The 23,672-nt window shown below is 45.4% G+C and overlaps 1 protein-coding gene across 2 annotated transcripts in view; it reads right to left on the bottom strand.

Moving 5' to 3' along the window:
• Window positions 1-23,672, bottom strand: part of LOC147732477 (receptor-interacting serine/threonine-protein kinase 3-like) — a 1,935,498-nt gene that overhangs the window by 1,664,510 nt on the left and 247,316 nt on the right. The gene's annotated exons all lie outside the window — the stretch shown is intronic.

Raw genomic sequence — 23,672 nt, 5'->3', positions numbered from 1 at the left:
GTACTCAACTGGTGCTTCTAACTACGCCTACCCAAGTGTTCCTGACCTAAGCCTAATACTTGGGAGGGAGTAAGTAAGTAGCAGTTTAGTTAAGTTCGTTTTGCCAAGGTTTTGCTTCAAGAATTCTCTCTAACGGTTTAGTCAACACCATACCTCTGGAATAGAATCTTGGAGGGCTGGTATCTCCTTTCAGGACTCGATATTCCAGTCACCCGCAAGGGTAGGCTGGAAACGCCGGAGCTGGATTTTCTCGGCAGGAGAAAAGACAGCGTCTTTCTCAGCGCGTCAAGGAGGAGGAGGGGCAGCGTCCGTGGGCTTCTCGCATCTGCTGGGCTCTGCAAGGGACAGCTGTTCTGCTCCTGTATTCACCACACCATCGCATTTGCCTAAGACAAAGTTGGTAATATTTATACCTGAAAGGTGCCTTGTTTGACGTAAGTTTTTGGACATAAGACGTCAATAAAGATGTCACTGGAACTGGTCGTTCTTACAGTGCTCATTAGAGTTCTATTACTAATAAAAACAAAGCAAGCGGGGCTTTCCCAGGTTGCTGGGGGTTTTTATCTTGTTGAAGAACTCGGAGTGTAATCTAGGAATCTAAGATAGTGGCTTCTGCTGTGTCATCTACTGTAATGAGCTGCAGAGGCGAGATTCTGAAATATGGCTCTGATCGTTTATGTCAGAGACGAGTTTCTGAAATATGGCTCTGATTGTTTATGCCATTATAGGGGTATGGATGGATTATAGGCGTATAGGGGCATAAGGTCACAATATTGATCGGGGTCCTAGATTAGAACACGACACCCACTCCACAAACTTATGTCCATCAAATTACTAAAAACTAAAGCAATAAGATGCGCGTGTAACATTACCCACCCCAAAATACATTTTGCATTTGAAATGGTGTATTTGAAATACATGAAAACATAGGTACTGTACGTCTTTAAGCATAGGAATCATTCAAAAATTATAGCATATGTAAACAGTTGAACGATTTTGCGAAAAAAAGAAAAAGAATTACACATGAAATATCTCTTTATACAGAAAAGAAGGGCGAGATTATTTCATCACATATAAATGCATTTGCTGTAACATGTTGCTAGAGGCTGAGGTGAAGTTATATTATGTCTCTAGATGTATTAAAAATAGAAGTTCTGTTCTCTATGGATATTTCTACTTTAAGCAAAGGTATTTTGTGCCAAAAAAAAGTAAATATTTTGAAAAAGTATTCAATTCCCCCCAAAAAATTCTTGATGAACGGGGGAATAGAGTTCCAACGCTTTTCAGTAGTTTTTGTTGATCAAAACTGAAGTCCGAATTCAGAGTTCACGGGAACGCTGTGTGTCAGAATGTTTTTCAAAAATCATTGTTTCTGTTCAGGGGAGAACATCATATCAGACAGGCTCTCAAAGAATTGGTCTAGAAAATCAGGTGACAGTTCGGCCAAGTTCGATAATGCTGTAACTTGGCAGGTGTGAGAATGATTGCTATCATCAATGTCTGGATCAGCAATGCTCACAGAAGGTCGTACCTGGGTGATATTGCTTTTATTTCTCGCTCCATCACCACCTAGTCGTAGCACAGGAGTCTCAACGAATGCCGTCATCAGGATTGGTAGCCGCTGGGGACAACACAATGCGTGAGCCGTTACAGGACTTAGCAAAGTATCGATATCCATTGGTACTGCTGATGGAAGTGCAAGACAGGTGTCCAACACGCATTCTTCTCCGCATAGCATACATCGAAGCACAGGTAAGATGCAGGTCTGCCATATAGGTCTGAATGAAAGAAACCAGGTCATGTTCAGATCTCTCAGCCTGGCCAATCCAAGGACTCTAGTTATGCGGTCCCGGTAGCGTACTGCTAGGATCGTTTTTTCCATCCTTGCCGGAGTCATGTCTGTGTTTTGGCTTGCCATATCGGAGCAGGAGGGTCAAAAATAAAATGCCTGCTACAAGTCCCAAAATTAGGGGTATGCCGCCAAAGACTGAATGGACAAAATTAGGAATAATTCCTAGGATTGCTTTGAATGGTGTTAACAGTCCCGAAAAAAGGGTCTTAAATACGCCTGGGATGCCTACGGCACTTGACATATTTAGAATTTGGCTAAGCATTTCTGTGAAATGCACGGGGCAATTTGTTGATAAAAGGTCATGTATCTCCGAAGCTGTCCTTGCAACTTGGAGATCATACGCCTCTTTTGATGACGTTATGGGCACTGTTCTCTGTAAAAGCACAGACTTCATTCTGCTTAAAGTATCAATTCGTATAGAAGAGACATTCAAACGGGGCCAAATGGGAGTCTCGGAGTCTCCAGGACCGTTTGGAAACAATGCTTGCATACAGCAAGTGACCATGGAAGTTACGCTTACGAGATATGCTTTCCCTGGCATGAAGCCACAACAGCTGTGATCTGTTATTAGAATGTAACTCCCGTTAGAGAGTTGCTTAAAGAAAGGCTCTATCTGCTGTGCAGGTGTGACATGTTGGTGGCATGAAAGGTTGTTGAATCCATACTTACCTGCATTTTGCCGCCACCGCCACGAGAGTCATTTGGGCAGACAGCAGCAGGCGAGAAAGGAACGCTGACATCTCCGCCGCCACCGCCAAGAGTCCCTGGACACCGGACTCCGCGCCGCCGCTCCGGGAGACCACAAATCCCGGCAGGCCTCGCGGCGGTGCGTGTGCAGTGACGCGGGTCGTCGCGCTGCTGAGGGTGCCAGAGCCCTACAAAGGGAGGAGAGCCCCGGCAGAGCGGGGGGAATCCATACTTACCTGCATTTTGCCGCCACCGCCACGAGAGTCATTTGGGCAGACAGCAGCAGGCGAGAAAGGAACGCTGACATCTCCGCCGCCACCGCCAAGAGTCCCTGGACACCGGACTCCGCGCCGCCGCTCCGGGAGACCACAAATCCCGGCAGGCCTCGCGGCGGCGCGTGTGCAGTGACGCGGGTCGTCGCGCTGCTGAGGGCGCCAGAGCCCTACAAAGGGAGGAGAGCCCCCGCGTCGCGGGACGCGAGCGGGACGCCCGGGGCAAAGCCCGGGCAAAGGGCGGGCCCTCTGAGGCCCTCAGAGGTCAACAGTGGTCGGGCGGGCCACCCCACCAACATTTCTCTATAAGGTTAGTCCCCTATTAGGTCTACTACAATGGCTGATTGCACCGCTACAAGTAATAATGTTGACATCCTTAACCAGGGCGCAGAGTCCCCTGTAACATTGCTAACGTCATTTGAGGCATTGATAGACACTGCATTCAATGAGATTGTTGAGACTGAAAGAAGATTTTCAATGGGTCCTATGAGCATTAATCAACCACAGTCCATGAGCAGTGTTAATGGTAATACTCATATAAACCCTGAAATAATTGTGGTAAAACCCTCACATCCCGTTGTCGATGTACCACTTGTCTTAGACGATGATGATACTGTCACGTACATAGCACCAGACGTGGCTCTTGGTCATGCCCCTGTAATAACATCCACAGAGGCCATCAATAAGGTACCTGATAAAGTTGCAGCCAAGAGAAAGAGGGGCCCTGCTAAAACAACCCACAACAAACGGAGGCAGCCACCAAGGACTGTAAATCAACCTACCCCACAAAGTATGTGGAATAAGGGGAAGAGACAGAAGCTGGTCCAACATACAGTACCTATACAGGAACAACTGCATCTGGGTGACGTCGTTGTCATAAACAACGAGGGGTCAAATTACATATCTATCTCCACCCCGACTGAATCCCCCTACGGAACTGATAAACCCAGTTATTATTCTAAGTCAGAGGGGAACCTTATTGAGACTATTGCAGATACTATTTTTAATAATTTGGAAGGTCAAATGATCAAACAATTTAATAATATTTTCAAAAGACTTGACAAATTGGAGAATCTAATTAAAAATGAGGACGCAAAGAGAAAAGGTATAGCGAACCTGGACAAGATGAGAGTAGAACGTCTGCTTAAAGACCTTGAATCCACTACCCGTGTCTCCACTACTGGCGACCATGGCATCAACAGGGCTGTGGAACAACAAGCCACTATTAATCTAACGCAGTCTGTTACACCCAAGGTGACCAAAAGTAAAGGCACAACAGGCAGTAACCCGCCTGACCATTCAACCAACACCCCCTTACTTCCACGCAATCCTACACATGGACCTGTCACTTCAACCAAACCCTCTGTTTCTGCTAACGCTGCAAGCGGGTCATCAATTAATTCTATTAAAAAGAGCAATATAGCGACGCAGCCCACCTCAGCACAGAAGGGTCTTGCTAACTCCAGCCAGCACGACAAAAAGACCACGCATGAGGACAACAGGCCTATTATACATCAAGGCCCCGCCCTACATCTTCCACCTGAGGCTTGTCCGTATGTTCTCGTTCTGGCTGGAATCCCACCGCTTAGGGAAGGACAAGGAGAATCATGGGTTCAATTGCACAACAAGTGTATAGATTGGTTAACAAAACATAAGGGGGTGGGTTATGATATCTCAAAAGAGATCATAACCACACGGCGAGTTACTTGGGTCGGTCCCCTTTACAAAAACATCAATGGGGACTGTATTGTAATTAAATTTAGAAACCCGGGCACTGCAAAATTCTTGTTGAACTACAACTCTGGTCGACATGGCCCATCTACTGTGGTGACCCCTCTACCGTTAAAATATTTCTACCGTCCTCCCCATAAGATGATGCAACCCCCTCCAGTTTTTCCATTACAGAATAGGTTTGGAATATTCCAGGACCTGGACACATTGGACTGACTGCCCTCTGAAAACACCGAACGGCTTTCTGTGTGTTTTGAGGCAGTCCATTTAGTGGAATCATCTCCAGAGGCGAGCCCGTTAACATTGGAGATTTCTCCACCTAGTACACTATGTGATCAACAGGGGCATGTTACAACTAAATCCGCCTCAAGAATTAACCAGGGTCCCAGTTTGAGGGATAATAACAACAATAACCTAATAATTCTCAGCTGGAACATTGCGGGCCTGAAGTCCAAGATGGGAATTCCTTCATGGAGGGACTGTGTCAATTGTTACGACATATTAATGTTTCAAGAAACCTGGTGTGTCGAGGACCTGTTGCTCGAGGGGTTTAGCTGCCACAACATGACTGTTTCGGCCCCTTTGTCTGGTCGTCCAAGTGGTGGTTTATCCATTTGGATAAAAATTTCTGCAGAAGCAAAAATTGACGAACTACAAACTAATTGTCCTAGTTTCATGGCACTCTCATATACCCAGAGGATAAAACTGTGCTTAATCAACTTCTATAACAATGATTTTTTGTCCCAACCTAACCCAAATGTTATTCTTTTATTTGACTTTATTAATGAAATTATGGATGGACAGGTACACGGGAATTTTGATGGCATTTGTTTGGGGGGGGATTTTAACGCACATGTACATCCAAGAAATCCCCCATGTAAAAGAGGTATAGAACTGTTAGATCATCTTGCTACTAGCGAACTTGTTAATTGCATGGAACACGTAGGTAAGGAAAACCGCGCATCCCCATTCCCCACTTTTATTGGACATGGGGGAGGCACAACAATTGACTATGTTTTCGTTTCACACGCTGTTGCAAAGGCATTAATAAGGGCAGAAGTAGTATGTGAAATTTACAGCGATCACTACCCAATTGCCATCCACTTATCGTTGCCGAGGGGTAAGTGTCCAAGACATGAAATAGGCGCAAGGGGGCTGGAAGTCTCGACAGACAAGTTGAGAGTAATCTGGAAGGGAGCAGACAATAAGGGAATCCTGGCAGGAATTTGTAAAAAATACCCAATTTTGATCAAAGATTGTCTTACCACCGAGGACCATGGGGCTAACGTGATAAAATCTTTTTCTGAACTTTGTACCATAATCAAAGGTGAGATTTCCAGACCAGCCTCTAGTAAGGCTGAGGAAATGCCTAGATGGTTTGATGCCCCATGCTCCAAAGCAAATAGGATGCTTAGAGCTGCCCTTAAAGCTGAACCGAGGGATATCCCACGAGTAAGGTTGCTCAGAGCAGAGTATAAGCGTGCTTTACGCACCAGATCAAATGATTTACTTAAAACCCACTGGGATTCCCTGGCACGATCTGCTGACCTGAAAGATACCACTGGGTTCTGGAAGGAGGTAAAGGAAATAAGATCTATTGGTTCTAACTTGACCGAAATCAATTGTAACATCACTGGTCCTACCTGGGTTGCACATTTTGGAAAAATCTATGCAACACCAGATAATCCTCCTTTGTTGTTGCCCCCCCTACACCCATTGTCTATTTCTACAACGGAGGTATTTGATGCCATTTTAGAAAGCGCCGGGAATAAAGCACCCGGATCTGATGGGCTCTCTATAGACCAGTTAAAATGTGAGCCCGATTTTTGGGCTCCATTGCTATGCAATGTTTTTAACAACTTAACTGACGGGCAAATCCCGGAAACATGGTCACGTAGCATTATTGTTCCCATTTTTAAAAAGGGTGACAGGCTGGATCCTGGGTGTTACCGCCCAATTTCCTTAATAGACAACACCTTGAAAGTTTTGGGACGGATCATATTTAAAAGGATTAGAACTTGGACCGACGAGAATAATATCCTACACCCTAGCCAGCTTGGGTTCCGCAGTAGTGTCGGAACGGTGGAACAATGCTTGAACTTGAATTTGATCATGGCAAAATATAACATCGCTAAGAAATCCCCTTTATACTTTGGTTTTATGGACTTGAGCTCGGCTTTTGATTTCGTTAACCGTTCCCGCCTCTGGTCTACCCTTCTTGAATACGGCTTAGATGACTATCTGGTACACTTTTTAGCTTTTTTACATCGTGACCTTAAGGCATGTGTACGTGTGAATCAATTGGGTGAAGTCTCTGATGATATCAGCATTGGTAGGGGGGTCAGACAAGGGTGCGTGCTGGCCCCTCTCCTATTCATTTTGTATATTAATAAGTTAAGTGGCTCTCTGAGCACCCTAACTAGTGATGTGCCTCACATTAATGGAGTCCCTATACCCACCCTCCTTTATGCAGACGATGCGGTCCTGATGGGCCGCACTCCTAAGGCACTCCGTATTTTAATCTCAGGTTTTGTCCTTTTTAGGGCCGACTTAGGCCTAACAACTAATTTTAAAAAATCACTGATCATGAGTTGTGGTCCAAAAAATCATAAAATCCCCCAGATCATTTCAGGGTCAAATGTCTTAAAAAGCACCAGCACTTTTCCCTACCTAGGGCTGCTTTTCTCAAACAGTGGTACGTGGCATGCACATGTATCTTATGCCAGAAACAAGTTGGGTAAGGCTATTAATTGTGTAACCTCTTTGAGACAACCCAACCAAGCTGATGGAATAACTCCCCTGGTTAAGATATATCAAACCCAATGTATGCCAACCGGCACTTACGGCGCTGAAGTTTGGGGTTATACCAACTGTTCCCATCTTCAAATAGAAGAAAATAGATTTTGTCGTAAGGTATTGGGGGGGGTTATCTGTTCTCCTACCTATGTATGTCATAATGAATTGAATATTCCTTACATAGAGGATTTTGTAAGATCGAGACCAGCATTATTCTGGATAAAGATATGGAACAACTCGGCTGCTACCCTGACCCGTGAAATTATTTTAGTCTGTCTAAAGTGTGACAGGGGACACCATATACCATGGTTGAAAGCAGTAAAAGAGTGCCTTGTAAGTGTGGGGTTGGGTTCTCTGTTTACATCACCAAACCTAATCAATCGCTCCCACAAGACCATCATTTTAAGGGCATTGTATGACTTATACAGCTAAGAGCGTGATAGAAAGAACTTGGTTAAATGCACGGTTGTAAAATATTTGGGCCATTCTGAACCACACACTAAAAAACCTGGCCCACCGTACAGATATCTACGTTTGCATCTTGGTAGATGGGCTAGGGGTTTACTGTTTCGTTTCCGAGATGGGAGTATAGTTAACTTACTGAACTTCCCGCTGGGATATAACAAGCACCTCGAAATTTTAAATTGCCCTTGTAACCCTGACATGAAGCAAAATCTTATGCATTTCCTGTTCTTTTGTGGTTTCTATAAAAAGCTCACTGGACATTATCTTATGCCCTATTGTAGGAAAAACGGATTGACTAATTTTAAATTAGCACTTCGGTCCTTCCTGGTATTGGGATCAGACGAAGTCATTTTTAGAATGAGCTGTTTTCTCAAAGCTGCTGTCAGATCGAGAATCACTCTTAACATTGAGGTATAATCATCGCACACTGCACTTTCTATTTCGCATTTTTAGAGAAATTTTTCTATCTGTCTTATCTTTTTGTGATAAAGAATTTCATGTGTATACAGATAAAATTATGACAATGTGCTGCCCATCCTTTTTAACAATGGTTTTTAAATAACGTTTTAAATAGTGTTCTTAAACAACTTCTTTTAAATGGTGCTCTAAAAAATTCTCTTCTTTTAAAAAAAATTTCCACATGAAGGGACAAAATCTTGTATAGTTGTGAAATTACACACGGATTTTGATAATGCTTGTTTGTCCTCGTACTATTCTCCAACTGTCATTATTGAATTGAATGTTTTTAAAATGTATTTTGTATGTACTTTTATGGATGTTTTTAATTCCGAATAAAGATCTTTTGACTTGACTTGACTTGAAAGGTTGTTTGAAGTTCCTTCAGAGGCCCCGTGTAAATTAATACCCTGGCACAAAAGTATACCGCTTAGTGAATGTTTGCAATTTTCACCACTAAGAAATACATTTTTGTTGTTGTCACTATAGCACGTGTGGGTATATGGTAATTTCCATGCTGACTTAATGTACCCTTTACCCAATCGTTCATACTGGCCAGTCGGTATATATTCAAGGCAATTGTTAAATCAGAAAGTTGTTATCGGAATAGTGATAATCCCGTGGATTATCCATTCAATGACAGGTCTTTCTGACATTGTCAATGGCAATCTCTCAAGTTTTTCGATGCTCAGGATTGTATAGTCTGCTCCTTTCTGTGCCAAGCTGATTTGTTTATCAGTAAGGTTAAAGATGGAAAACAATGACGTTGTGTTGATTAAACGCCATGGCACATAGCCTGAACGCAGATTTTGCAGCGTCCAGCCTAGCTGTACAATAGAACGCAATTGCGACTGGCCATGCTGTAACATTAGCAAGTCTGTATCTATTATATCGATGGCAGATGATACAATACTGTCCAGTGAATATATTCTGGAGGACAGAGTCATTAACCCTTTGTCCACAACAAAAAGTGATTTTTCCAAATTAATACGATCAATTTCTCATATTTTTTCAGCTGTTTCAAATTGAGGTACTTTCCAAGCCTCGTTGTATGCCGCATATATACTTGCCGCTATGAAACGCTTGTGACGCTGTTTGCGTGGTCCCATAATAAAATCGCGCAAATCAGCACCATCTTTAAGTAAAGATAAGTGTTGCTTAATTTCTGCCAGTGTGGATGTTTCTAGCCATTCAAGGCACAGCTTCTCTACACTGTATGTTGTTACTATCCCTGGATGTTGTCTCTGGGAGTATCTAGGATCTGGTCTGGTCATTGTTAACCCCTGTGTTTTGTTCAGGAATCTATCTTGACAGTTATTCGTGTCAGTAGGCCAGATTAACCACTTTTTCCAATCAGGATGTGTTCTGTTTAGATGTAAAATTTGAGATACGTCTATTTCGATATCTGTGGTTACATTATCAGGTATTGGCTTTGGAATAGACGGTTTATTAAGGTCTTTAATCTTAGCTAGGTCAAGACAGGATGTTTGGTGAATTGTGTCATTTAAGAACATTATTTGTTCTGGGATCATGCAGGCTCGAAATAATGCTTCTATGCCTTGTACCTGCCATTTTTTTGTACCCCAGATGGTTTTTGTTTCAATGTTATTCTTCCAAAAATCAAAACCAAATGTCATTATTTTTTCATAAAATGCTTCAGAATATATCAATTTAGTATTTGTCAGCATTGTTATCAACCCTGTTTTATCCAACAGTTTATAATAAAACGTTTCTGCATTACTTGTATTAAACCCTGAGAAGTACTGGAATTTCTCATAGAATGTTTTCGAACTGCTTTTAGGTGGAGTAGCACAATGTTCCCATTGGTTATACTTTAAAACATTTCTAGGTTGTGCAGATTTATGTAAGTAATGGTCTCCATAATGTGTGAAGCAGTACATCTGTTCATAATTAGACGAACCTTGTAAATAATCATGTTCTGTAAATCTTGCTGACAACACTAAATCAGACATCATATTATTTATACTTTCAAAATCCCAATCATCAGAAAATGTACTTGGTTTTACAAAGTCACTTAATGAAACCTTGAACTGGTGAGGATATTTAAGGATTTCGACCGGGCCATATACTTCATAGTCAGTTTTGTCCCATACTACCCCGCCGGGTATTGGAATGGCTGTTACATTTACCGATCATAGTTCTCTTTTCTTCACGTGGGATGTTTTGTGAGGTTTTAGAACTAAGTTGATGTTCTGACTTGCTGTGTCCATTGAACTATATTTCCCCTCAATGAATGTTCCCAAACCAAGTATCATGATGAGCCAAAGCAGGAGGAAAAATACACCTAGCCCAAACCAAAACTCTAACCATGGATAAATAAGATAAGTTTCCTTGAGTTGATGAAAGAGTTCTGTTGCTTTTTCTTTAAAAGTCTTTGTTTCTGGCGTTACTTCAGGGTCGCTTTGACCTTCAGAAAAGTTATCGAAATTGATGAAGTAGCCAGAGGCAGTTCTGTCAATTGTTAGAATTGTTTTCTCAATTTGTCTTTTGGTAGCACATTCTGATGCCACATCATTGTAGACTGGTGTTTCATGACGAACTGTTTCAATCTGTGTTTCAAGAGGCACGAGTTCCATGGCATTATTGCTTAGTCCCTCTCTGTGCACTGCAGGTTTATCAAATGTGATTAGTCTTTCAGTTTGAACCACTTGGATTGTTGCAAATTTGGGTATTCTGTTATTTCTTGGGAGTCCACTTGGCCTACTGTTGATTATAGGCCACATAATTATGGTTTTACCAGGTCGATTGATACAACTCTGTTCTCCTTTTTACCAGCAAGAGGCGGTAGTACTACTGATCTTGTTCCGTTGACTGCCAAGACAGGTACTGCTTTTCTGTAAGAAGGCCCAAATTCCTTCTTCACCGCTATTTTTTCTCTGACTAGATCCCCAATCTTTGGAATCCAGACTGGTCTTGCTGGGGCTGATGGTGCCTCTTCAGTGGTAGTTGGCTGTTGCTTTAATTTTTATGTTGCTTAAGGATTTTCTTGTTTCATTCAAGTCCTGTAAAACAGCCAAACGATCTTTGATGTCAAAGTCTTTATCTTTTACCACTGAAGCCGGACAATCGAGGTCTTGAACATGCATTCTAGTACCGAACAATAGTTCGTACGGGCTGAAACCTTTTAGAGAATTTATTGGCAAGTTGTTTAGACTAAGTTGGACACTTATTAAATGTTTGACCCACACATCACCTGAACCTAATACCTTCGCTGTTATAGATTGCTTTATGTCTCGGTTTTTTCTTTCCACTACACTACACCTCAGGGTGTGATGGACAAGAGTATCGCAACCCAACGCCCATGCTGGCCATGGCCTCCTTATAAGCTCGAGAGCTGAAAGCAGACCCTGGTCAGAATGGAACATGGCAATTGCGTATGTGCCGATAAAGACTCGCAGATCTTTTATAACAGTTTTGGCGTCAGCCGAGCGCTGGGGCCACATTTTCTAAGTGAATGTAGTCTTAAACAATTAATAGGACGCTGGTTTGCATATAGACAGCATTACCCTGTCTATAAACGGTAACTGGTCAACAGGCTGGACCGGTTCATTACTGCTGAGGAAATATAAATTTTATGGTCAAGTTGTGTTCCCTAGCGTGTACCCCACCGACTCCATGTACCAGCTTAAAGTGCATGTAACTTCCCTCCTGAGCCAGCTATGAAGACGCAAATACATTTGCGTCCAACGTTAACATGTCCTCTTTCAGACCCACCCTGAATGGGTTGAATAGTCCGTTCCTAAGTATGCTATGCCAACGTCTTTTTGTAGTGTGCTCTACACGTTTTTCTGCTCTGGCGAAGTAGGCCCTGAATTTCTGCCACCGAGCCTTTTTTCTGGCTTCTGACTCTGAAAGCCTCAGCCCAGGCTGTCTCTGTACCCGTGAACTCTGACTTACTTCCAGCGCGGCACACCGCGCTTAGCTCAGCCTGCTGCCTGCCAAGACTGACTACAACCTTCGAATTATCTGTTCCGCTCCTCGAAAATGCATTCCTGCCTACTAGTTTAAGTAAACATTCCCCCAGCTGCAGAGCAGAAGGGCCGGCCTGTCTCCGTGCAAGTAATTCATAGCCTCTGTTACCATGCTCCCATGGAAGGCCCATGCCCCCACGCTTCTCATGCAGACACTCAGGCGCTTATACACGCACTCACAGTCAGTATAGAATAGCTTCTGCCCCAGAGACCTTTTCCGTTCAGATAATATGGTTCCCAAACATCAGATATCAGATATGATAGAAGTACAAGTTGATCTGACATGCCAGACTTCTGTCTCTTTCCGTCAGTGTAAATGTCAAGTCCCCTGCACCCTCCAGTTTCACGTCAATCACACGTCATGCAGCTGCGCGCGCATCCAAGCCTCCGATTTCTGCTGACATTGCAACATTTCTGTTTAGTGCCACCCACATGTGACACCTATCTGTGACGTTTCTAACACACACCTCTAGTTCACGCCTAGTTCACGCCTTCTGATTACGTACCACTAAACACGTGGATGCTGTTATCTTGTCTTCTCTCAGCTGTTACGCCTCCTATATTGGTTTCTATGATGTAAATTAAGTATATAAGCTATGTATTGTCAATAAAATATTGCTCTATCCCTTCCTGAACCCTGTGTGGTTGCAGGAACCCGATATCCAGTTCCGGAACGATTCCTTTTTAAGGAATAAAACCCCTAAGAACTCTAACACCACGGACTCTGTTTCTTTCTTTCCGATTGAGTTATTATTGATTAAGTACTTACCTGCATAGAAATTAAGATGGTAAATTAAATATTTACGACATTTTGGCGTCCGAACAGGGACCCCTCCCCCACCTCACGCGCCGGTTGGTGCGTTGCAAGCTCTGTCCCCTGCCATCAGTTAGACGGAACCTACGCGTACCGGCAGGATTTCCTGTATCTCCCTCTGGCCCACGGAGGTGACGAAGACTGCGATCAGTACCCAGACGAGGCGGTGAGGAGTGCGGAGGATCCCGACCAGAGCCTAGCCGAAAGAAGCAAGGTCCGAGGTGTCAAGAGGCCCACCAGTTTTCCGAAGTATCCACGTGTCGAGTCAAAGTCGAGTCCGGTCCAGTCCAGTCGAGTTTTCCGCGGCCTTCTGTTTCCGTGCTTCCCGGTGAGTACCATTGCTGGGACGTATCAAGACGGGTTTGGGTACACAAATTCGGTCTGCACTGTTTTAGACAGTGTATCTGTACTGTTTAGCAGTACATCAGTTATTCAAGTTTTTGCATTGTCTCTGACAGTGTATCTGTGCTGTTTAGCAGTACATCCGGTATAAGGGGTAGTCATATATGTCTCAAATGTCTTTTTCATGTGATTAATGTCGTGGTATGAGTGAGACTGTTTTTAATGTGCATTATTGTATTCTTGTGTAACTAGCTGTATTCAGAATTCAGTAGCAAGGATTGAGCATTCAGTACTAAGTAAACAAGATGCCGTTTTTCAACAAGTTAAAGCAGATAGGAACTAGGAAAGGGATACTGGAGGAAGAAATTCCTATTCCCCCCAGGGACACGCCTGGAAATTTCATGTACCACAAGCATGGCTTAGATGCCATATTGTATCTAGATTTATGGGCTGATTATACTAAGCATCTAGACGAAAGACACAGATGGCCTACCGGAACATGGGATGCCGAGTGCATCATGAAGGTAGAGGAAGCATTATGGAAAAAGAAAGCCAGACAATCTCAGAAAGACGCCATAGAGTTTTGGCGTAAGGAATCACATAAGCGTGCTGAAAAAGCACTACGTAGAGAAGACAGACTTAAAGAATCAGATAAAGCTCAAGAAAACGAATTAGTTACTGAAGGGATTCGAGTAAAATCAGAACAATCAGACCGCGCACGAAACAATCTTGTAAATGGTATGTATCTTGTGGCCGAGGGTTCGCCTGAAGCCACTTCAGAAATACCGAAAAATCTGCTGCCACCATTGGTCCCAATTAAAGTAAATCACAGAACTACTAAAGACATATTTCTGAATTCCTATCTAGAGGATGTAGCACCCGCTTACACCAATCTGCCTGTCCGTGTCCCGCCTGCTGACGGTGACGGAGGTGGCAACCCGCCTCCAGACCAAAATCCGCCGCAACTGCAACAAGGTTTCCCCGTTCGACAGCCCATCCGCATTCCTGCACCTTCACCACTTCCCGCATCTAAAATCGATCTGCCGAAACCGCTTCCACCTGATCCTACTAAAAGACAAATTCAAGTACAGATACAGACTCCACAGAGAGATAATGTCCAAGCTTCCGCTTCAGGAGGTGCGATGGGGGGTCTCCGGACCCCGCCATTAACGCACAGGTTACAGCTCAGGGACTTGCAGAGTCCTTTCACGTTCAAATCACCCCGTCTCGACCTACTCAAAGAACCACTTGCAGTTTGCAGATATGACCCAGTACCCGGCAAAGACGATAGAATGATGATGGCATCACTACGGTTACGATCTGCTACTGATTTCCTGCTGTTATTTGCAGGAATGAAGGAGCGCCTAGATAGAATATATCAGTTCGTTCAGACTGGGAAAGACCCTGACAGTATTAAGGATGCCATGGAGCATCAGAAAGTTGACACTCAAGCATATATACTACGTTTTTTCATAAATTGCCTAATAAGAGAACGAGACAGGCCTGAAACAGACCAGGGTGAATTAGATGCACTCAACAAGTGGGGCCAAAATATATCTGAAGGAAAACATGATAAGGGGACTTGCATAGCCAGTATGTACAAGAGAATAAGGAAAGCAGTGATAGAAATACACGAAAAAGAAAAAGAAAAAGAGAATGCTTCCTCCGACGAGGAGGAAGAACCTGAAGAACCAGAAAAGACTACAGATACGATAGCGTATGTAGGTAAGGGAACTTACCTTAGGAAAGGCATTCGTCCAGAAAGCAAGAGAGTTTTTCTCTCTGCCTTAACCAACCCGAATTCTCCTGAACATCAGTTCCAGGAGACTGATAAAAGGCTTCGAGACCGAATAGGGTACCACGTACTCAATTCTATGGATGAACAAGAACTAGCCCGGTCAGCCATATTATGGACTGACAATCCGGATATATACAATGATGACACCGTAGCACAGACATTTCTGAACCTTTCCCCAGACGAGCAGAAATTAGCAGGTGTATACATGATTCAGCACCTCCTCACGTTATACAGAAACCAACATTCTGATCCACGTCCCTTACACGATACATTAGAAGCACTACTCATGGATAGATGGAGAGGTTTAAGTACCAAGTTAATACAAATAATTCTAGAACAACGACACCGATATAACACTTTCGTAAGCCCCGAATATGTTCCCGCCCCGCCCCCAGAAAGAAAAATGTATCATACGGAACGCCTGCATGGCATTGAAAGTCAGAACCCCTTACGAGAAGTACATCCAGTTATGGGTGCCGATCAGACCTTGAAACGTGTGTATGTACACACGCCCCTGACCAAATTAGAACTGTTAGAAATGAAGAAACTAGTACCGTGTCATGATAAAGACCCCGCAGGTTTTCACAGAGAACTTAAAGACATGTTACTGATGGGGGATTACACATATGAAGATATCACGAAAATGTTAAAGGTACTGCTGCCCACGGGCATCTACGAGAAACTGAAGGAAAAGGAATGGGAGGTGGGAGAGAAAAAGATTGTATGGGCAGAAATAGAAGACGAAGAGAACAAACGTACCCCAGGGCTAGGCCTTGGGGAGAAAACTAAAGCATTACCAGGTTTGATAGTACAGGTTCTGCCAAGATTACTGACAACTAGAAAGGAAGACTGGGACGCTATCTCAGCCTGTAAACAGAAGCAAGACGAAGATACTAGTGACTTCTATTCAAGATTCGAGAAATGTTTTATTATTAATAGTGGTCTTAAACCGAGTAGCGAGTCGTACCCGCACCTTTTTGTATCAAAGTTAGTGGAGAATTCCCTGTTAGCAGTTAAAAACCGTGTATACAAGGTTGAGAGTACATGGCAAGCAAATACGCCATCACAGATGTTACAAATGTTACAATACCATCAGAACAGAATTAGAGAAGAACAAGATCAAGAACAGAAACGTATGAAAGACACGAAACTGAAAATGCTAGTAGCCCAGTCGGTCCCAACCGACGGCCACAGAAAGGGAAAGACCCAGACAGGTCACACCGCAGCTCCCGTTAAAGGGACATGCAACTATTGCAAGCAGCCAGGTCACTACGTACATGAATGTCCAGTTCTGAAACATAACATAGCGACAGGTAAAACTAAAGAGAGACCCCATCCACCAAGACAAGATCAGGCCCAGCAACAGACTTCACAGAATGTACAGCCCATACAGAATTCGCAGCCTATCCATGCTTCATCTCATACAGCACCGACAGTAGCGGTATCACAGCCACAGCCCATTGCCGCGACTCAACAAGTTTCCCAACAGATGTACCAGTATGCCCAATCTGCTTACCCCGATTACCAACGATACGCATGAAACAGCCTAGAGAGGGAGTTTGGCTTGCCTCTTATTGAAATTCCTGTAGATCAAGAAGGTCCTTATGTACAGTCAAGTATTGGGAAAAGACAGAAAGGGCAGATTTATGTTAACTGGCGCATCCCCAGGGATGCGCCAGTTAACATGCGCCACAGTGCGCCACTGCTCCGCCAGCCATGGTGCGCCGCATTTATAATGCGGCGCACCATGGTGCAAAAACGGCACAGATGCGTGACGCATCCGTGCCGGAAATGTGTCGCATTGCTGGAGTTGCGTCGCAAGCGCGACGCAGCTCCAGCAAGGCTCGGGGTGCCCCATTGTAACAATGCTGCGTCAAGACCTACGCCTGCTTCAAGCAGGCGCAGGCTTTTGACGCAGCATTGGCTTAAAAGTGACTGAGTGAAATCTCATAGATTTCACTCAGCCACTTTTGCGAGACGCACCTACCCCGGAACGCCCACCCTGCGCCGGAACGCCCACAAGCGGCGCAGGGCTTTACAACGTGACGCATCTGCCTAGATGCGTCACGTTGTAAATCGTTCGTAGGGATGCGCCACGTTTACGCCGCCTTGCGTGACGCAACAGCGGCGTAAACGTGGCGCAAGGGCCTCATAAATCTGCCCCAAAGTTTTTAATTGACACAGGGGCAAGCCGCACCACAATAAGCCATGACGAAGTCCCAGGGGCACCCCTCTCAGGCTCACAGAATGTCTCCCTTGGTTTTTCAGGAGAGCCCATTGTAAATGAAGTATCAGAACCAGTTCCCCTGGCTGTGGGTCCGTTATCACGTGTTACAGACTTGTTACTTACGAAATCATGCCCAGAGAATCTGTTAGGAATAAAAACATTGAAGGCTTTAGGAGCCATAATATGCTGTTCCCCGGAGGGAGTTAGACTCTTTCTGCGGGATTTCAAGGGTCATTATGTATTACGAGAGTTTGATGTCAGATTGAAAAATGTACCAGATCACTTGTGGGCAAAAGGCCCAACTGATGTAGGTTGTATGCATATCACACCATACCGTGTTACACTCAAGACAGGAGTTGTTTTACCGCGAATCAGACAATACAAGTTACCACCTGATGCTGTAGTGGCTTTACTGGAAATTATTGAAGAGCTCATTGCCCAAGGAGTGGTCGTAGAGACCGACTCCAATATCTGTAATTCTCCTATCATTCCGATTCTTAAACGTACTGATCCCAATGCACCGCCAGTATATCGGCTGGTGATTGATCTGAGAGAACTGAATAAATGCATTGTACCACAGTACCCTGTGGTCCCCGATATCTCTTCCTTATTGACTGCTATTGATTCTGAAGCAACGTTCTTTACTGTAATTGATCTCAAGAACGCCTTCTTTAGTGTACCCATTGATCCAGAGAGCCAATATCTCTTCGGATTCAGTTTAAATGGACGAAGTTTCAAATTTTCCCGCGCACCTTAAGGATTCACAGAAAGCCCCAGCATCTATAGCCAAGCACTGAAAAGACAACTAGATTGTATCCAAATGCCAGTTAACACCGCCTTACTGCAATACGTCGATGATCTGCTGATCACCGCACGAAGTGAACCCGAATGTGAACAAGCATTACTGACAGTTTTACATTTTCTGGCCGACAAGGGACACAAGGTGTCTCCTTCGAAGCTACAATTCTGTGTCCAGCAAGTTGTGTACTTGGGTCACTTGCTGTCCAAAGTGGGGAGACAGCTCACTCCTGATCGCATCCAGTTAATTGTAAATATGCCGCAACCCCAGACACAAAAGGAAGTGCGGGCCTTTATAGGCCTCACCTCGTAATGCAGACAGTGGATTCCTCAATATGCATTTCTAGCTAAACCACTCATTCAGTTAACGACACAGGAGGCAGCGACTTCGACTGTCCTCCCTTGGACTCAGGAACACACACAAGCCTTTGAGGAATTAAAGAAAGCCTTATGCCAAGCACCAGTTTTAGAGACACCATGTTACAGCAAACCTTTCACACTTTTTGTTACAGAACGTGATGGTACAGCATTATCTGTCCTCACTCAAGACCAAGCAGGTTCAAATAAGCCTTGCGCTTATTTTTCAAGTACATTGGATTCAGTAGCCCAGGCACTCCCTGCGTGCTTAAGGTCAGTAGCAGTAACAGCATTAGCAATAAGACAGAGCGATTCAATTGTTTTAGGACATCAATTAACAGTACAAATTCCACATTCTGTAGAGGTTCTTTTAAACAGAACCCAGACTCAGCACTTGACTATAGCACGACTGACAGGTTATGAATTAACGCTATTCCAGCCACACATAGAAATCAGACGCTGTAGCATTCTGAACCCCGCAACATTGTTACCTTCAGTTATGACAGATCCAGCTCCGCATGATTGTATAGAGATCATTAATGCAGTAACCAAACCCCGACGAGACTTGACAGATGTTCCATTGACAAATCCAGACCTGACACTTTATGTGGATGGTTCATGTATGAGAACAAGTACAGGAGAATTAGTGGCCGCGTATGCAGTGACCACTGAAACCAAAGTTAAAGAAACACACCGTATTGACACACTGTCCGCTCAAGCGGCAGAGCTCATCGCTCTGACCCGAGCCTGTATCATAGCCAAGAACAGAAATGTTAACATATACACTGATTCCCGTTATACCTTCGGAGTTGTACACGACTTCGGAATGTTATGGCAAGAACGAGGTTTCTTGACCTCTCACGGTGCCAAGATCCAACACGGTCCCCTCATTCAAGCACTGTTAGAAGCAATACATCTGCCTTCAGGCATATCCGTCATGAAGTGCAAAGCACATACCAAAGTTACAGATTCTGTTTCTCAGGGTAACGACCTGGCAGACCAGACAGCAAAACATACAGCACTGACTCACACCCAGACAACGGATGTGACAAAGACAATAGTACCGACACATTGTATGACAGTTAGGGATCCCACACTAGATGTAATTGACATTCAGACACATGCTACTGCAGATGAAATAAAGAGATGGATTGAACTAGGAGGGATCCAGACAGATCAAGGTTGGATGACGAAGGGAAAATCTACATGGTTTCTCCCCGACTCTATGGTTCAGGTCATGATCAATACAGCACATAGTCCAGCACACCTAGGAGAAAAAGCGATGTTAGACAGTTTACAAAATCTCTGGAGCAATAAACACTTACGAGCAGCAGCAAAACAGAAAGTGCGTACTTGCATGATCTGTTGTCAGTTCAATCCAGGTAAAAGCGTCCCTGTAGAGCAAGGTGGATTTCATCCTCCCGATCACCCTTTTGAAGTCCTCCAGATGGATTATATCCAGATGGACCGTTGTCGAGGATTCAAATATGTCCTCGTAATTGTTTGTGCACTTTCCCGTTGGACCGAAGCATATCCAGTCCCAGATTACACTGCTCCGACCACTGCCAAGCAGTTGGTTCGTGAATTCTTCCCACGGTACGGCTTGCCTCGTGTCGGGTACTCAGATAACGGACAGCCATTCTCATCCGAATTAATGAAGCAGGTTTCCTTGCTGCTAGGATATCAGTGGAAATTCCATTGTGTCCGACATCCCGAAGCCGCAGGCCTTGTAGAAAGGCATAACCAGACATTAAAGACCCGCCTTGGTAAAATATGTCAAGAGAAAGGGGTCGACTGGATAGTCGCCCTGCCAGTTGCACTGTTCTATATGAGAATGGTTGCCCACTCGAGATCAGGACTATCCCCGTACGAAGTGGTTTTTGGTAGACCACCGAATATGTGGGGGACGCCCATTCCTAAGAAAATTACTGATGTTGATTGTAACATGCTGACAGATTACCTTGCCTCCTTGATGTCTGCACTCCAATCATGTCGTTCACAGGTTGCCGCAGCCTTCCCTGACAACACTGATGTAAAGCGGCATGATGTCCGTCCTGGCGACCTGGTTTTAATAAGGAACTTTGACAGGAAAAGTCCGCTGGAGCCCCGCTGGAAAGCGCCGAAGACCGTCCTTCTTACTACGAGGACAGCAGTGAAGGTGGAAGGAAGAAAGGGGTGGATCCACACGAGCCATATTAAACAATGCAATGAACTGAAACCAGACCCAGGCTCATCCACCCCTTCCAAAGACTGTATCGAGCCTAGTGACTTTAAAGTTTCCGAACGAGAGAAAACTCCCCAAGAGGAGTATCGATCAAAGCTCCGATCTAGCAAGTCAGACAGTTTAATTGTTTAAGTCCTCCCCTAGGTGAATCGGTTAAATAGTTTCTGACATGTACCCCCTAGATCAAGATAGAGAGAGAGAGAGACAACTCAAGAAACGTACATATTGCAAATCACTGCGTAGTCACTGTATAGTGACATTATTAATCATGTTTTTTCTAAGTCTTCTGATTATTGTTGCAAGTATACTACTTCCTGTCTATTACCCTATTTTCAAGCGTGAACAATCTGCTTACAATATTTCTGCTGAACATTCTTTTAGCGAGTTACCTCCACATGAACTTTCTTACAGACTTGCGCTGCGCAACAACACATTCATTAGTATGTTACATCATTCCCATCAGACTAACAATGCTACCAACTGCTGGATATGTGGCCGACTCCCTCCCTACCAGAAATACAGGGGAGCTCTGCCCCTCTTTCCGTACCCGTTCACTCACAATGGCTCCTGTGGTGCATGGTTTAAAATAATTAATTCTTTAAATCCTGATATTGCTGTTTTCAAAGGGAGCTGGGTTTGGGGAAACTTGAACTTAGTTCTGCTCAATGTCTGTTACCCTGACAAGAAGGGACTCCCCACCAGAACAGGAACTGATCTAGAAAATGAAGTATATGGATTAGGTAATTACACACTTAACCTTATGATTCTTACTGTTGAATCCGAAGCTGCACCAGTTCTCCCCGCTATGTTAGTATTACCAGTCACTGGTGAATTATGCGTCAGTAAGAAAGGTTCAGTACACTTAGGTCATAGCAAATGTACTACTGTGGTCGAGTTCAGTGATCAAGGCAAATCGTCCTTTAGAGCTACACGTCATTCCTATTTTGTTTGTGGTCATACCGCATACATTCGCTTACCTCCAGACTGGGATGGTACCTGTTACATTGCATTCCTTCTGCCACCTGTTTTTCTAGCTCCTCCCGATTATCACAGAAATACAAATCTAGTAAAGAGTAGACTCCGAAGAGATCTCCCGATTGTCGACTACACAGAAACGGCATGGGAGCAATACACAGATTTTAATAAAGGATTCTTTTTCTTCACAGGCCCCGTCCAAAATAGTAAATTAATACGCAGATTAACTAGAACACTTGAAGCCGTAGTGAATGAAACTGCCTCCGCCTTAGGTAACTTAACAGAGGAACAGTCCGCTATGCGGGTTGTTGTTCTTCAGAATCACCTTGTTATTGACGACACCTATCTATCCTGCACTGAAGCAGAAAGCTCCACTCTAGCGGACACGTACCAGGAAAACAGCGCATCAGCCTCCCAGCCCACCTCTCGCCGCACCCGCTCCGCGGGTGCCGCTTCGTCGGCGGGTGTTGGTAGAGGCAGCATCCAGAGGACCAGAGGCGAGGAAACCAGGACAAAGGCAGCAAGGCGGTAAGGGGCGCGAGGGACCAGCGGGGCTGCGAGCGTGCGGGGACTTCATTTCCCAGAAGTCCCTGCAAGACCACGGAAGAGCTTCCGGTCCGCTCTCCCTGCTGGCCCGCCCCCCGCCCACCTGAACCTGCTAAAAGCGTCCCTTTCCCTCCACCTTGTGGGACACCTATCTATCCTGCACTGAAGCAGAAAGCTCCACTCTAGCGGACACGTACCAGGAAAACAGCGCATCAGCCTCCCAGCCCACCTCTCGCCGCACCCGCTCCGCGGGTGCCGCTTCGTCGGCGGGTGTTGGTAGAGGCAGCATCCAGAGGACCAGAGGCGAGGAAACCAGGACAAAGGCAGCAAGGCGGTAAGGGGCGCGAGGGACCAGCGGGGCTGCGAGCGTGCGGGGACTTCATTTCCCAGAAGTCCCTGCAAGACCACGGAAGAGCTTCCGGTCCGCTCTCCCTGCTGGCCCGCCCCCCGCCCACCTGAACCTGCTAAAAGCGTCCCTTTCCCTCCACCTTGTGGGACACCTATCTATCCTGCACTGAAGCAGAAAGCTCCACTCTAGCGGACACGTACCAGGAAAACAGCGCATCAGCCTCCCAGCCCACCTCTCGCCGCACCCGCTCCGCGGGTGCCGCTTCGTCGGCGGGTGTTGGTAGAGGCAGCATCCAGAGGACCAGAGGCGAGGAAACCAGGACAAAGGCAGCAAGGCGGTAAGGGGCGCGAGGGACCAGCGGGGCTGCGAGCGTGCGGGGACTTCATTTCCCAGAAGTCCCTGCAAGACCACGGAAGAGCTTCCGGTCCGCTCTCCCTGCTGGCCCGCCCCCCGCCCCCCGCCCACCTGAACCTGCTAAAAGCGTCCCTTTCCCTCCACCTTGTGGGACACCTATCTATCCTGCACTGAAGCAGAAAGCTCCACTCTAGCGGACACGTACCAGGAAAACAGCGCATCAGCCTCCCAGCCCACCTCTCGCCGCACCCGCTCCGCGGGTGCCGCTTCGTCGGCGGGTGTTGGTAGAGGCAGCATCCAGAGGACCAGAGGCGAGGAAACCAGGACAAAGGCAGCAAGGCGGTAAGGGGCGCGAGGGACCAGCGGGGCTGCGAGCGTGCGGGGACTTCATTTCCCAGAAGTCCCTGCAAGACCACGGAAGAGCTTCCGGTCCGCTCTCCCTGCTGGCCCGCCCCCCGCCCTTTACACCTCCTACATAACAACAGCTCTCTCCCGCAGCGCGGGACGCAGCTCGGGCGAAGACAGGGCAAAGACAGGGCCGTTTGAGGCCGTTCGAGGACGGCAGAGGACGGCCCCGGCCCTGTCACCCTGAATCTCTACGACGATCCCCCTAGCCCCTCACGAAGCCAAACGCACA

The sequence above is a fragment of the Lissotriton vulgaris genome, chromosome 2_1 (assembly GCF_964263255.1).
Source record: "Lissotriton vulgaris chromosome 2_1, aLisVul1.2, whole genome shotgun sequence".
Lineage (NCBI taxonomy): Eukaryota > Metazoa > Chordata > Amphibia > Caudata > Salamandridae > Lissotriton > Lissotriton vulgaris.
The sequence above is the reverse complement of the archived record's forward strand: the minus strand, read 5'-3'. Positions and strand labels throughout refer to the sequence as shown.